Genomic DNA, 14,125 nt, shown 5'->3' on the forward strand with positions numbered 1-14,125 from the left:
ATCAAGCATTTAAAATAGCAGAGGGGTGTGCCCTGTTGACACAGCTTTCTGATGAAGGGTTTGAGAACCTCAAACCAGATATCTCTTTGGCCCTGGCTCTGGAACTAGCCTTCTGGATGTAGCTGGACTACAAACCTGATCTACCTCTGCCAACTAAGACTGGCACATGCATCAGAGTTTAGAACCAAAAGTCACGAAACAGGAAAACCCAGTCAAAATATGAAGGGTAACTAACACTGTGCTTTTATTTCTTGGTTTGGGTCTAAAGTGAGTAAAAACCAGTAACTGCCTTGTTTCTTTACTTCTCTTTCTTTTTCCACAAAACATTTTCAATACTCTAGTAAGGCAGACAGCACATCATTCCATGAGAAACTCCAGTTACCAAAAACAACTCTCAAGAGATGAACCTGGTAGAGAATTGGTGTTTTGTTTTCTTCAGGTAAATACACAAAAGTGAAATTGCTTTATCATATAATAGTTCTATTTTTAATTTCTTGAGGAATCTCCATACTGTTTTCCATAGTGGCTGCACCAATATACATTCTCGTCAACAGTGCACAGGGTTCCCTTTTCTCCAAGTCCTCACCAACACTTGTTATTTGTTATCTTTTTGATGATGGTCATTCTGACAGGTATAAGGTGATATTTCATTGTGGTTTGGATTTGCATTCCCCTGACGACTAGTGACGTAGAGCATCTTTTCAAGAGTCTGTTGGCCATCTGTATGTCTTCTTTGAAAAAATGTCTATTCGGGTCCTCTGACCAGTTTTCAATCTGATTGTTTTTATGATATTGAGTTGTATGCATTCTTTATATATTTTGAATATTAACCCCGTATCAAACATATCATTTGCAAGTATCTTCTCCCATTCAGTAGGCGGCCTTTTCACTTTGTTGATGGCCTCCTTCACTGTGCAAGAGCTTTCGAGTTTGATGTAGTTCTATTTGTTTATTTTTTTTTTATTGCCCTTGCTTAAAAAGACAGATCCAAAAGAATATTACTAAGACTAACGATGTCAGAGCCAATTTTTAAAAACCACTATAGACTAGCGTCTTCTGTTGTGAGCACATTGAACCCCTTCATTTGCTTTAGGACTCCTAGTCTCTGCTGCTTGTCTTCCCCAAGCTGGACCTAACAGAAAAATGGAAATATAGCGTTCAGAAGTAAGTGAGCCAGAGCCACAGCTCTGCCTTTTCGTTTCTTGCAATTGAACCGTTGAAAACAATAGCGAGAAAGGCTCTAATTGGGTGGAAATGGCTTATACAGGAGGTGAGGGAGGATTTGAGTATTTCAGGACATAGACTGAGAGGCCCATCACTTGCCTTTTAAAAGAGGCACGCCTGCTAATCTGTGGCATGTCAGAGCCTGAACACCAGCGTGTGATATGCCTATCACTTTACTGAAAGGAATCCCGCATGCCTATCCCTGTAAGTGCTACAAGAACCCCTGTAGCCAGCTGACCTGGCTGCCAGGCCCCCAGACACCAATGCCTACCAAGGGAGAGGGTGACAGAAGGACAACGGCATGACCAGGCACAGTCTGCGTGAGATCTGAGATGGTCATGTAGTTATAAATGGAACCCACAGAATGTGGCCTCCTTCACATTCATTCCTTGTAATGCTTGATGACATTTGCCGCAGACCAGAGATCCTCAATAAATTGTTGATGATTGCGATAAAGATTTACATAACAGTGGGCCTCACGTGTGTTGCCTCTTCTATAAAACCAGAGACAATATAAATAATGTATTGGATAGGGTGTTTGGCTTTAGCAAGTTATAACCTCATAGAAATGGCTTGTAAAATGTGAGGGCTAGGAGGAATATTAGAGACCCTAGATACTCTAACTCCCTCATCTACAGATGATAAAAGAGGTTCTAAAAAAATATAATGACTTCCCCAATGTCACAGGTACTTCTTTAATATGAATGTTATATAAACATAAATTTTAAAAATATATTGGGAAGGTTAGCACTTGTTTTTAGAAAGATATATATATATATATATATATTTTTTTTTTTTTTGGGAGGTAGGATCCAAAATCTAAATTGATCTGAGGTCCATCAGTTTAGATTTTCTACTCCAGTTATGGATGTTACAGGAAAAGTGTGTAATCCGGGCCCCACGGACATCTCCTATAGTATAGCCATTAGCACTGTGCCGGGAGCAGATAAGCATCAACAAATATTAATCATCATTCTTATTATTATTCCTAAGAGTGTCTTGTGACTGCTGTTAACACAAGTATGTCCAAACATTTCTGATGTACTACCCCTATTCGTAAAACATTTTTAAGCATACTTCCCCAAAATATATATTATTTATATTTAAATTATATAATGGACTACTCAATGTATTAGTTATATTATAAAAATGCATGAAATAGAATGAGAAGGGTAAAATAAAAATTAAATATACATATTTGCATACATGAGGTTTATTTTACCAGTCTGTTACTTTTTTGTATGTTTAAATGTTCCCACAATAAAAAAGAAAATGGGAAGAAAAATATTAAAAGGAAGCATTTTCTGTTTCTAATCCTTATGAACTGTCTTGTGGTATCTCTTTGTTTTTCTAACTTGAAAGTACAGAATTCAATTAATCACCAAGACATCTTCTTTGACTCCCTTCACTTTGCAAGGGGCAGGCAGCTTCCAGATTAGCCCATGTTCAATGCCTCTGAGAGTGAAGCTTACAAGAAGACAGGAAAGTCATTCTCATCTGTGTATCCATGCTACGCGGACCTAGCAGGAGATACACCTTGAGCTCTTCCATCATTTCAACCCCTTCTCCTTCCTGACTCATAACCCAACAAAGCATCAGAGCCAACTGAGTTTTCTAATGTCAACCACATATTACTGGGTACAGGTGGATCCTAAATGGTGTTGCAAAAGGGCTATTATGGCATTTACTTTCATCTCATCCTCTGATTGGAAGTGAATTAAAAAAAGAACAACAATCAAAAAAACCCCTCCCACCACTAAGCACACAGAATCATGAGAATCATTCATAAAGTACCTGGCAGCCAGAACAAAAGAAGCAGCTTGTGGAGGGAACACAGACATGCTTTTGGACTACAGTATCACACACTCACCACCAGAGTTTGCAGACTATCCAGGGAGAAGGAAATCGACGGATGAACAATTAAATGCATTTTTTAAAGGGGAAAACAACTCTTAGAAATAAGGTTTCTGAAGCAAGGAACAAATATCCTCACTCAGATCTGATCAGAGCACAGGGGACCCAGAGCAGAGGCAGGACCTGGCTAGCTCAGAAGATAGTCCCTGAATTACACTGGCTGAGGATGGCTGTCTGCTCTTAGGTTAGGAGGACCTGCCACCTGCCATCAGCATCAGGGCACATCTTTTAGAGGTTGTCATTCCCGGGTATGGACCAAGAACTGATTTTTCCACCAAGCATGGTTTCAGCTGTTTTTATCACACCCTCCTGTCATCTTCATAAAATTCTGAGTTAGAGTTCCCCATGGGTTTAATTTTCTATGGATGCATTTGGCAAATCTACCTGGTTTTTGGAATCAAGATCCTAGTGGCCAGAGTGGGAAGCCCAATGCAGCATGGCACGACTTCCCGTTCATCTGCAAATCCCCAGCGCCCAGCACGCGTCTGGCATACGGTGGGTGTTCAGTGGTGTAGGATGAACTTCTGAGCTGATCCCAACAATTCTTGGCAATTTCTCCTCTGCTCTTCTGAAGCTTTTCCACTCCTGGCATGTGAGTCTCCTTAATAGCCGCTGAAGGTACCTGGCTTATTCTTACTCCTGCTAATTCATGCTTCAATCTGGAGTAATGCTATAAATCCTTGCTCGGGACTCACCTCCTCCAGGGAGCTACACGGACGGTTGCCATGTTTAGTATCCTTTCTTCTTCTGGGTCCAGTTAGTGACTATGCTGCACTGTAGAGCCCATACTTATGTTTCCCTCAGCTGTTCTCTCCTTGCACATCGTAGGTACACAGTGCCCATGGGATACATATTGACCTGGGAGCCAGGAGACCCAGGTCTGAATCTCAACTCTTCCTCCAATTAGCTATTCAACCAGCAGTAAATCATGTTCCCTTCCATATAATTCTTCCCTCCTTTGTTAAATAATGGGATTCTAGCTTTAGAGTTTTACAGTTGTTTCCCCAACTACACTGTGAGGTTTTTGAGGGCTTTTGATTTTTACAATAGTATTCATGCATTTGACAGGTGCTCCATAACTATCCGTATGATCTTGATTATGACCAACTAAAAATGAACTCCTGGCTCACAATTTAAAGGTTTTGTACATTCAGTGCTGCAAGATAGCTTGGATAAAAGGTGTGTAAGCATGCATGAGGAGGCAGCAGGCCGCTGGCCAGAGCTGGGATGCCTGTTTCTAGTCCAGGGCCTGTGTTTCCACCTCCCTCAGGTATTGACCTCCAGCCTCGGCTTCTTCATTTGTAAAGCTGGGTGGTTAGAGGTGATAACTACTCTCACTTTAAGATCCCCAAATGTAATTCCCCCCAAACAGCACAATATCGTCTTAGGCAGCTTCATTCTCTCATCCAGCTTATCCACCTTTCTGTAATCAGGAGTCAGGCAGCCATGAAAGACAATGGAGATCGTGGTCTGTGCTTGGAGATACCAGCACTGGTTCAGCCCAGTACCCCCTGGGAAGTTGCCGAATGACAGGAAATTCAAGGAAGCAACTGAAAGGGGGGTGGGGTGGGGGAGGCCTGGGGGGAAGAGACAGGAACAAAACACAGCTGCTCATTTAGTCCTTCAGCGAGACTGAAACATGCTGTTCTGGCAGCTAAGAGGAAGGTGACAGGAAGCCTGACAACAGGGAACTTAATTACCGCTAAAGCTTCCAGTGACACCTCAAACCTCGTGTTTTCTTCTAGCTTTGATTCCGTACCTGACACTTACAGCCCCGGTAGGTATTGTGTGCCGTATTTGTGTTGGACTGGAAGAGAATTAGGTAAACTGGATTCTCTGTTCACCCATGAAACCTCCATTTGCTTACGGGTTGAATCTATAGAGGATGAAAACACAGAACTTGAATATTACATATAAAATGTTATTAAGAAAACAGAATGTGAAATATAAGCTCTACTTGGTATTTTTTGTATTTTGTGCAAGGCATAGCGATTTCTTAATGAAGTCCCAATCCTTTGTTAATTCACTGTTCAACACAAACATTCATACGCTCACTCAGCAGACAATTTTTTCAGCACCATTATGTGTCAGGCACTGTCCTAAGCACAAGGAAGACCAAGATGAAAAAAGTATTAGTGGGCCCTGGCTCTTGCATCCAATGAGGAGACAGAACAGATAATTACAATATACTGTGATGAGAAATATACTAGAGTCAGCTTAGTCTCCGGGCTCAGCCCCTTGTACGTTTCTTTCATGGTACCCAGTCTAGATTGTACTTATTTTATTTATGTAGTGGCTTTGCTCTGTCTCTCCAATTAAAATATAAACTCTATATGCACAAGGATCTTGTCTGGTGTTTCCACTCTTGGATACCTCACACCTGGCCCAGTGCCTGGCAATAGTAAATGCTCAACAGTATTTGTCAAATGAATGAATAAATTTGTTTGTTGTGGAATTCAGTTGTTGACTAAGGAAGTCAAAACCCTGGGCCATTTTAATGTATAGCACTAACTAGAAGGTTTTGAAAGCTGGAATCATTATGAACTAAAATCTGAAATGTAAAATTATAGGAGGCAGATATCTAGATTGTATTGTAATTGTACAGGGCATATATCTAGATAATACTGTACGTATACCTCTGGATAACAAGTGTCTACTTTCTTTTTCAAGGAGGGAATGAATATTCAAAATACAAGCTTGGTATAGAGACAGTCTCCCTAAGGGAAGAGAGGGGAAGACCATGACACAGAATTGGAGGTTTTGCTCTAAGCCTGACACCTGTTTCCCTGACCAGCTGCCTGGCTAAACACATTTCAGGGTAGTGGGTTATACATTCTGAGAGAGGAAGGAAGTCTTTACAGTTCTTTGCCTCCGCCGTGGGAAGCCTTAACTGGCGAGATGGTCATTCACAGCAGACATTCACATTTTTCTAGAAGCCCCTCTGCCTTTCCTGAGGAGGAGTTTAATGGTGCTCACTCTCTCCTGCCCGGAGGGACACAGTGCCAGTGAGGCCCAAGGTCATAGTCCCCTGTCAACAGGTGCAACCCGCCTAGAAAGCTCCCCAGCCTGGGGCGTGGCAGGGTGAGGACAAGTCAGGGCTGCCAACACAGACTTTAGCAAGTGTGTCACTTAGTGGCTGTGTGCTCACCACTCCACAGAGCAAGAGAGAACAGAGCTTCTCCCCCACCCCAAGTGCAGTCAGCTCAGGACCAAGGCAGCATCACAGCCCACCAGGCACACAATCTTCTGCTGAGGCCAGAGCCTGAGGGGAAACCCATCTTCTCCCCAAGAGTTTGTCAGAGGACAGGAATCGAATCGGGGAACCCACGGTGCGCAGAGTTCATGCTCACAACTGACTTCCTTCCCCCAGGGTCTGTTGAAATGGTCAAGCAACCTCTTAGATAAAATTGCTGACCACAATTCACCTTTATGCTCTGGTCCTCTAGGCATGGCCTTTTTTTCCCCTGAATTGCTAGAGTTAACTTCTGAGCACTATGGAGAAGATAAGGCAGGAAGCAGAAGCTTTAGGAAAGTAAGTGAATCTGTGTGTGAGAGACAAAGAGACAATGAGAATCTAAGTGACTGAGCATTCACAGAGTCTCTGGAATACTCTGCTCTACACAAATTGTCCTGTTCCACAAATTTTAGTTTCGTTGTACCCACAAATCTCTAGGGATATAAGGTTTTATATCACTTAGGATTGGATTCAACTGAATACAAGAGAAAGTCCCAAATAATGGTGGTTTATATAAGAAGTTTCTCCCTCTCTCTCTCCCTCTCTTTCTCCCTCTCCCTCACTTCCTCACTCCCTCACCCAAGGAAAATTTGCAGAAAGGCAGCTCAGGGCTGGTATTCAGTAGCATGATAGTGCCAGGGACTGGGCTCCTGCTTTCTCTCCCAGAGCTATGGGATCTTGTTTCTCATGGCTCAAAATTGCTCTTCTTCCATAATATGCTTCTCAGGTAGCAGTGTAGAGGATGAGGGAGAGGGGAAAGCGTATGCCATTTTTCTTTTAAGGAGATTTTCTAGGAACATCACTCAACACAAGCTTCCACCTCATTGGTTGGAACTTGGTCACGTCATAATTTGAGCCTTAGAAATGTAGTCTTAGCTGGGTAGAAACATAAGTGATTAGTAGGGATACGTGATAAGATAAAAAATGGCCAATTAAATTTGATTTTCAGATAAACCTTTTTTGGATATGAGTACAATATTTGAGACATATTACACTAAAATTTTATTTGTTTCTTTTCTGAAAGTTAAGTTTATCTTGGTAATCTGTATTTTTATTCGCTAAATCTGGCAACCCTAGGTAGAAATTAGGGTTTCTCTACCAAAAGGAAGAAGCAAATGGATACTGAAATAGGTAAGCACTGTTCTCCGTCACAGCTCCTTGAAAGGACCTAATGCGATTAAATGTTTTCCAGCTATGGAATCAAAAGATGGACACTAAGATAGGGGATAGGAACATTTCTGAGATCATCTTTGCTATCTTTGAAAACAGACCTAGACTAACAAATCTTTACTAGTAAAGTCAGTGCTTGGGACCACCACATAAAGTTCTTGACCTCTCAAGTCTAGTACTTGTTAGTGAGACTGTGGGTACTTTATGTGATTTTCTATGCATACACTAGAAAGATACTGACCATAACAAAAAAATCTTTGAAAATTGCATTTATAGTTCTGTAGGTGAAAAGACACACTCTTAACACTGGGTCAGATTCCTCCCTTTGAGTCTGGTGCAAAGTATGACCATGTTCCCTTCTGAATGATCCCTTTTTACTTGTCATTGGTTTTGAATGTTAATTCAGACTTTCTATTTATTTAACTCATTTAGTTTACCTTGGAATATGAGGGGAGTTCCCAGGGACCACCAGTTTTATTTTCGGCACAGGCTGAACTTCCTAAATACAGAAACACTTTTCTGTCAGATCATAAGGTCATCTCTGAATGGAGTAGCTTTCATTCCTGAATGCGCTTTCAGACATCCAGGCTGGATCTGACTCACAGCAAAAAGGAACACTTTGCCTTTCTATTTACATTCCATTTGGCGGGAAGCAGTAAGCTACACCTTGAAGATAAAGCCACGATATCCATACTTGCCTGTCTGCACATCCTGGCCCCATACACTGACCATGAAAACTATATCTGATAAAGATGCCCTTAAACACTTTTTCTTGCTCTCTGTCTCACTTTTTTATCCTTGCCTATTCTCTCCAGGATATCTGTTCCTCTGACTTCAACGAGAACATCTGCAGCAAGTTTTCAAATTATAGCATTTTTATTGCAATAGAATAGAATACAAAAGAATGACTAGAATTTTAGGAACTATTGCTTTTCTTATCCTTTCGGATTCTGAAGCTACTGAATGATTCATAATTCATTTCCAGGCATGAATACTATTCTCTAGCTACCTCTAAGTCATGATAAGGAAGAAAAGAATATCCTCAGAGAGCAAACCGAGAAGCAACATATTTGTGGCTCAAGTTAGATGAGTGGAAAAGAACAGAACACTCAGTGGATTAAATAGGATCCTTCGAAGCTAGGCTTAGTGGTTGAATGGTCGCCCAGTTTATATTAAAGGACTTATTTCCTTTTACAAAATGATTCCCTCTGTATGGGTCAAGGCTTAATGTGCTGGGCATCTTCCCAGTCCTAAGCATTTATTTTAAAAAAGCTTTACATATCAAGAAAATTCAGGTTCAGAAAAGATAAATTTAGTGATGAGATCTACAACTTGAAGTTCTGGCTAATTTCAGGTGCTGAACATCCTCCAGCCGTTTTTACTGGAATGGGAGGGTTACATCAAATGCCACGACTCGGTTCCAGTTGTGTTATCACTTCCAATCAGATGAAAATGCCCTTGAAACTGAGGATGTGCAGAAACTGAGAATGTAAGCCTAAGAGTGCTTACATTCAACATATGGTTACACAAGGCCAAACTTCCAGATGAAAGTGAAGGGAATCAGACCGTTGCCCACAAATTTCTAAGTATTGGCAATATATCTGGATGAATGACTCCAACTTTCACCTTTCATCCATCCCTGTGTATAAGTATCCAAAATGGAAGTTATCGTGGTGGGTGCCCTGACTTGGCAATAATAGACATTATAAGCTTCCTAAGATCATGGCTTGCAGGACTGTGAATGTTAGTATTAGTGTACTTGAATCCTGACACATTCCAATGCCATTACAGGCAGCTACGGAACTTTCAGTGCAAGGTCCGATTGTTGATCATCTCCAGCTCCTGGTTCTCTGTGTCAAGCCTGCCATATGGTTGGCACTTAATATGTGTCTGGTGAATGAAATGAAATGACTAACAATGCAGTGGTAACTTAACCACAATAGCTGTTACACTCAGTAGAAATATTTCCAAAGCTAAGCCAAGAAAGAGTTTTAAAAATGCAGCTTTTAAGAAAGGAGCTAAAACAAATATGAGAACCAAGACATAAAGCCAAGTATCAATAAATCAGTAACGGGGCTCCATTGACGTACCTGGTTAGCATCTCACTGAACTTGGGTTTCATTTGGAGGAGTGTACCCCCTATAAACACAAAGACCCCTAGAGCAACAAATAACAGTTCAAAGGGCAACATTAATTAAAAAGGAATGGCGTTCTTTATCATTTGCTGCAAAGAATATTTAAAAGGAGCTTACTTTCTAATCCACAGCAATGTTGAAACCTGTCCCTTCTCTTCATTTTCTTCATTCATCCCAGCCATTCATACTCTCCTCAATCTCCTTCACTCTAACTCCCAAGACAATACTATTCTTCCTCCCCTACCCCACAGGGCCTTTTCCCCTCCTTCCCCTCCTTCACAGTATTTCTTTCAGCCCTTCACTGTGTAGGTAAACTTAACTTCTTTCCAAGTACCAATAATCTGGTCCCTTTAGGGAAAGTATAGAGAAGGGAAATTGGGTTTAAAAAACTATAAAATTGTCTTTGGCAAGCTGTCAAAGTCTGTACATATTTTCAGATTAATCACTTTTGTCCCAGTGCAGTAATTTTTAGTCAGTCACTTAACAGGAATCAGCATTCAATGTGTAAAGAGAATGAGATCCCATCATGTGTGCTGTATTTATAAACACAATTTCTTTTACAGCCATCACAGACATTCTAAGGCATAGTAAAGCTCACCCTGGCAGATGATTTATCTGCTATAGTATGGTTGCAAGGCAGGTAGGTAGGATCATACCATTTTTATAGCACAGATTTGGCAGAAGGTGTTGTACAGAACCTGGCACCCTTGAACTTAACAATTTTTAGCCTAATATGTGTCTCGCTTTAGATAGCAGTACTTACTGGTGGAGGGTAGATTAGCCACTTAGCTTTAAGACAACTGTGAGTATTCAGGCAAAACAAGATGTCCAAAACTAAGCCAGGTATTTCCCATTTATCCTCTGGTGGCAACATACGTTGTGTGACTATTTCTAGAGAAGGCTCTTGAGGAAATTCTTATATCACTTAGTGGCACTGGTTCAACATGTCCCTTTCTAAGGTCGTGTCTAGCTCTGAAAAAATGTCTTTACAAAATCATCTCAACTATAAGTGTTGAAGACGTGTTGTTTATTAAGTAGACATGAGGTCTAGGCACTGACTGGCTATCGCCCACATTGTGAAAATCGGATTAATTTTGGAAAAACACACTAATGCGATAAAGGTAAACACATGTTAGAATGAAAACCAGAATATTATATATTCTGGATGGAATTTCAGATATTGTTGGTTATGCTTGAAGAATTCTGAGGCTTTAAAAAATGGTAGTACAGGGACTTCCCTGGTGGGCCAGTGGTTAAGACTCCACGCTTCCACTGCAGGGGGCACAGGTCTGAGCCCTGGTTGGGGAACTAAGATCCCACATGCTGTGCGGCGTGGCCAAAAAGAAAAAAGAAAAGCATTCAATAAACAGAAATTATTTAAAAAATAGTAGTAGATGTGCAGCTTAGTGGGATTGATATTACTAATATTTTTCTCTCCCTGACCATTCCAATCCCTTTTGAATTGTGTTCCCCCATGCTCTTGTCACGGTCATCCTATCTCTGTACTAAACGGTTTTCATTTAACACATGTTTACTTTCAAGTCACAGGTGTATCCTACTGGACACCTGTGATGTCCCTCTCCAGAATCCTCTTGGTCGTATTCCTCATTCTGGCCACTTCTGCATTGGCCAACCTATGCCCTGCAGGCTTTGATCAGATCAGCATAGCTTTCAGGGGTCAGAAGCACCCAACAGTTTGACTCTGCCCCCATCAGATACTGCTTGCTTCCTCTCCTGGACTTATCTACTCTGCAAAACTGGAGTTGCTCACTTATACATTCACAACCAGAAGCCTGAGAGTGATAATTCCTGAGTCCCCTTTAGTATTGGGGGATGGGAGCAGAAATGCTTTCCTGTTTGTCCCATGTGATTAGCTCTGTGACGTATTTTATAAGATTCCTCAGAAGGTCCCCGCAGAATGCACCACCCGTTTCCTGTAGTAGAAGCCACCTCCACAACATATTTTTGCACAGGTTTTCCCTCCTTCAATATTCTCCTCCCGTCATGCACCTCTGTTCTAAAGGATCCCATTCCCAAAGAAATCATGGGCACACGAGTGACCGTCTCAAGCTTTGGGGAGACACAGGCTCTAATATGCATGTGTCACACTCATGGGAATCCTCTTCTTATCCTTTGGTAAGGAAGAGTTACATAAAAATCCTTTCCATGTTCCTTTGTTTGTTTGTTTTGATTACCAAAAACGTATGCCTTAGAGAGGGAATCTATATATTGACACTGTCCAATCAGTAGGTACTAGGTACATGTGGATATGGGGCACCTAAAATGTGGCTAGGCCAAACTGAGATGTGGTATAAATGCAAAACACATACCAAATTTTGGAGCGTTAGTATAAAAAAAGCCATAATTTTTATATACAGTATATGCTGAAATGATAATATTTTACATATATTGTCTAATCATGTATATTATTAAAACTAATGTTGCTTTTTTTTACATCTTAAATGTGGCTATTAGATAATTTAATATTTCATGTGTGGCTCACATTATCTTCTTATTGGACACTTCTACTACAGATGAAGGGAGACTGAAGAGACGAGTCAACTGCAATGCACTGACTCTGCTTGAAGCTAATTAAAACAAAAATTATGTCTAAGTCAGACAGAGAAAGACAAATACTGTATTTTATCACTTATATGTGGAATCTAAAAACTAAAACAAACAAATGACTATAACAAAACAGAAACGGACTCAGATATAGAGCACAAACTAGTAGCTACCAGTAGGGAGAGGGAAGAGGGGAGGGGAGGACAGGGGTAGGGGATTAAGAGGTACAAACTACTGTGTATAAAATAAATAAGCTACAAGGATATACTGCACAGCACAGGGAATATAGCCAATATTTTATAATAACTTTAAATGGAATATAATCTGTAAAAATACTGAATCACAATACAAAATTTGTACAAAATGAAACTAATATAATATTGCAAATCAACTATACTTCGATAGAATAATTATGTAAAAATTATGAGATGATGAGAAAAATTTTAAAACTGCCTGGATATCTGACATAAGGAATTATTGTTAAATATCTTTTAGGCGTGAGAAAAGTCTTAACATTATGGTTTTGTTTCTGTTTTTGTTTTTTAAAGCCCTTATCTTTTAGAGATATATACCAAAATATTTATGAGTGAAATGACATGATGTCATGTGTTTGTTTCAAAGTAACCCATGCATGAGGTAGGGACAAAGTGGGTAGGCATATAAATGAAATAAAACTGGCTTTTAGTTGATAACTGGTAAACTTAGGTAATGGTAGCTGGGAGTTTATTATCCTATTGTCTCTACTTTTGTATGTTTTTGAATTTTCTATGATAAAAAATAATTTACCAAAAGAAGAAAACCTTAATGTCTAGTGATGGCAAGGCACTGACCTACAGGCTCTGTGTGCAACTGATGATATATATATAATAATTTCTTCTCAGCTTCTTGACAAGAAGGGATGACATTTGATACAGTTTTATTGTAGTAGATGTGCACAAAATACTAGGAGTCCTCTTTGCCTGGAGAAGTTAACATGACTAAGTCACGTGAAGGGAATTAATGTGTATTCAATTCCAAAATGATCTTGGTATCATTCAAAGAAAGGTAGCTCTTTTTATATTATAAACATAGAATGTAAATAATATATTCATAAATACATTTATGGAAAATATATTTATATATTAATCTCTATATTTATTATTTGTTTATATATAAAATTAACTGTATAAAATATGTTTAAATAAATGATATATTTATTTTTTACTTATAAATATATTATTTATAAACCTATAAGTGTAAAAGGAGCTTCCTTTTAAACTATGCCTTGTTTTCTACTCTTCTCTCCAAATCATTTGCATTAAAATGCTTCTAAAATGTATACACTCATTTTCTCTCCTTGTTATAAAAGTGTTAGAATCTGATGTTCTATCTTATATGCTTTTCAGTGAGTCAATGGCCACATTGCAATAGTCCTGAGACAGAGCAAGATTTAATTTAACCATTAAGAAATAAGAGATGCTTGGGTTCTATAGGCAAGTACTCTAATAAAACATGTCTGAACTAGTTGTGTTCTGCTAGACTGATATTTGGGGCCCATTTTTCTAAACTTTCAATTCAGGAGTGGATTTGGGAGTGGGTAAGGGTGATGGGGATGGGTACTTTCCTTTTTATGCCCTGTCTCAGGATAAAATGACCAGTGAAGATCATTCATGTAGAGCATTTTCCATCTGCTTTCTGATCTCTAATTGATAAAGTGCACTTGATTTCACGGTGCCCCCGGCTGGGAGTCAGGATGCCACCATGCTGTCTACCTGGGCCTTATTGCATAGACCCCTCAGGCTGCACTGTGCATGTTAAATCTATCCAGAGTAGTTCCAATTAGATAAAATAAATAACCTATTATTAAAAGCTCTAACTGAGAACACTCCATGTTGTTCTTACC

This window comes from Orcinus orca, chromosome 3 (genome assembly GCF_937001465.1).
Source record: "Orcinus orca chromosome 3, mOrcOrc1.1, whole genome shotgun sequence".
Classification (NCBI taxonomy): Eukaryota; Metazoa; Chordata; class Mammalia; order Artiodactyla; family Delphinidae; genus Orcinus; species Orcinus orca.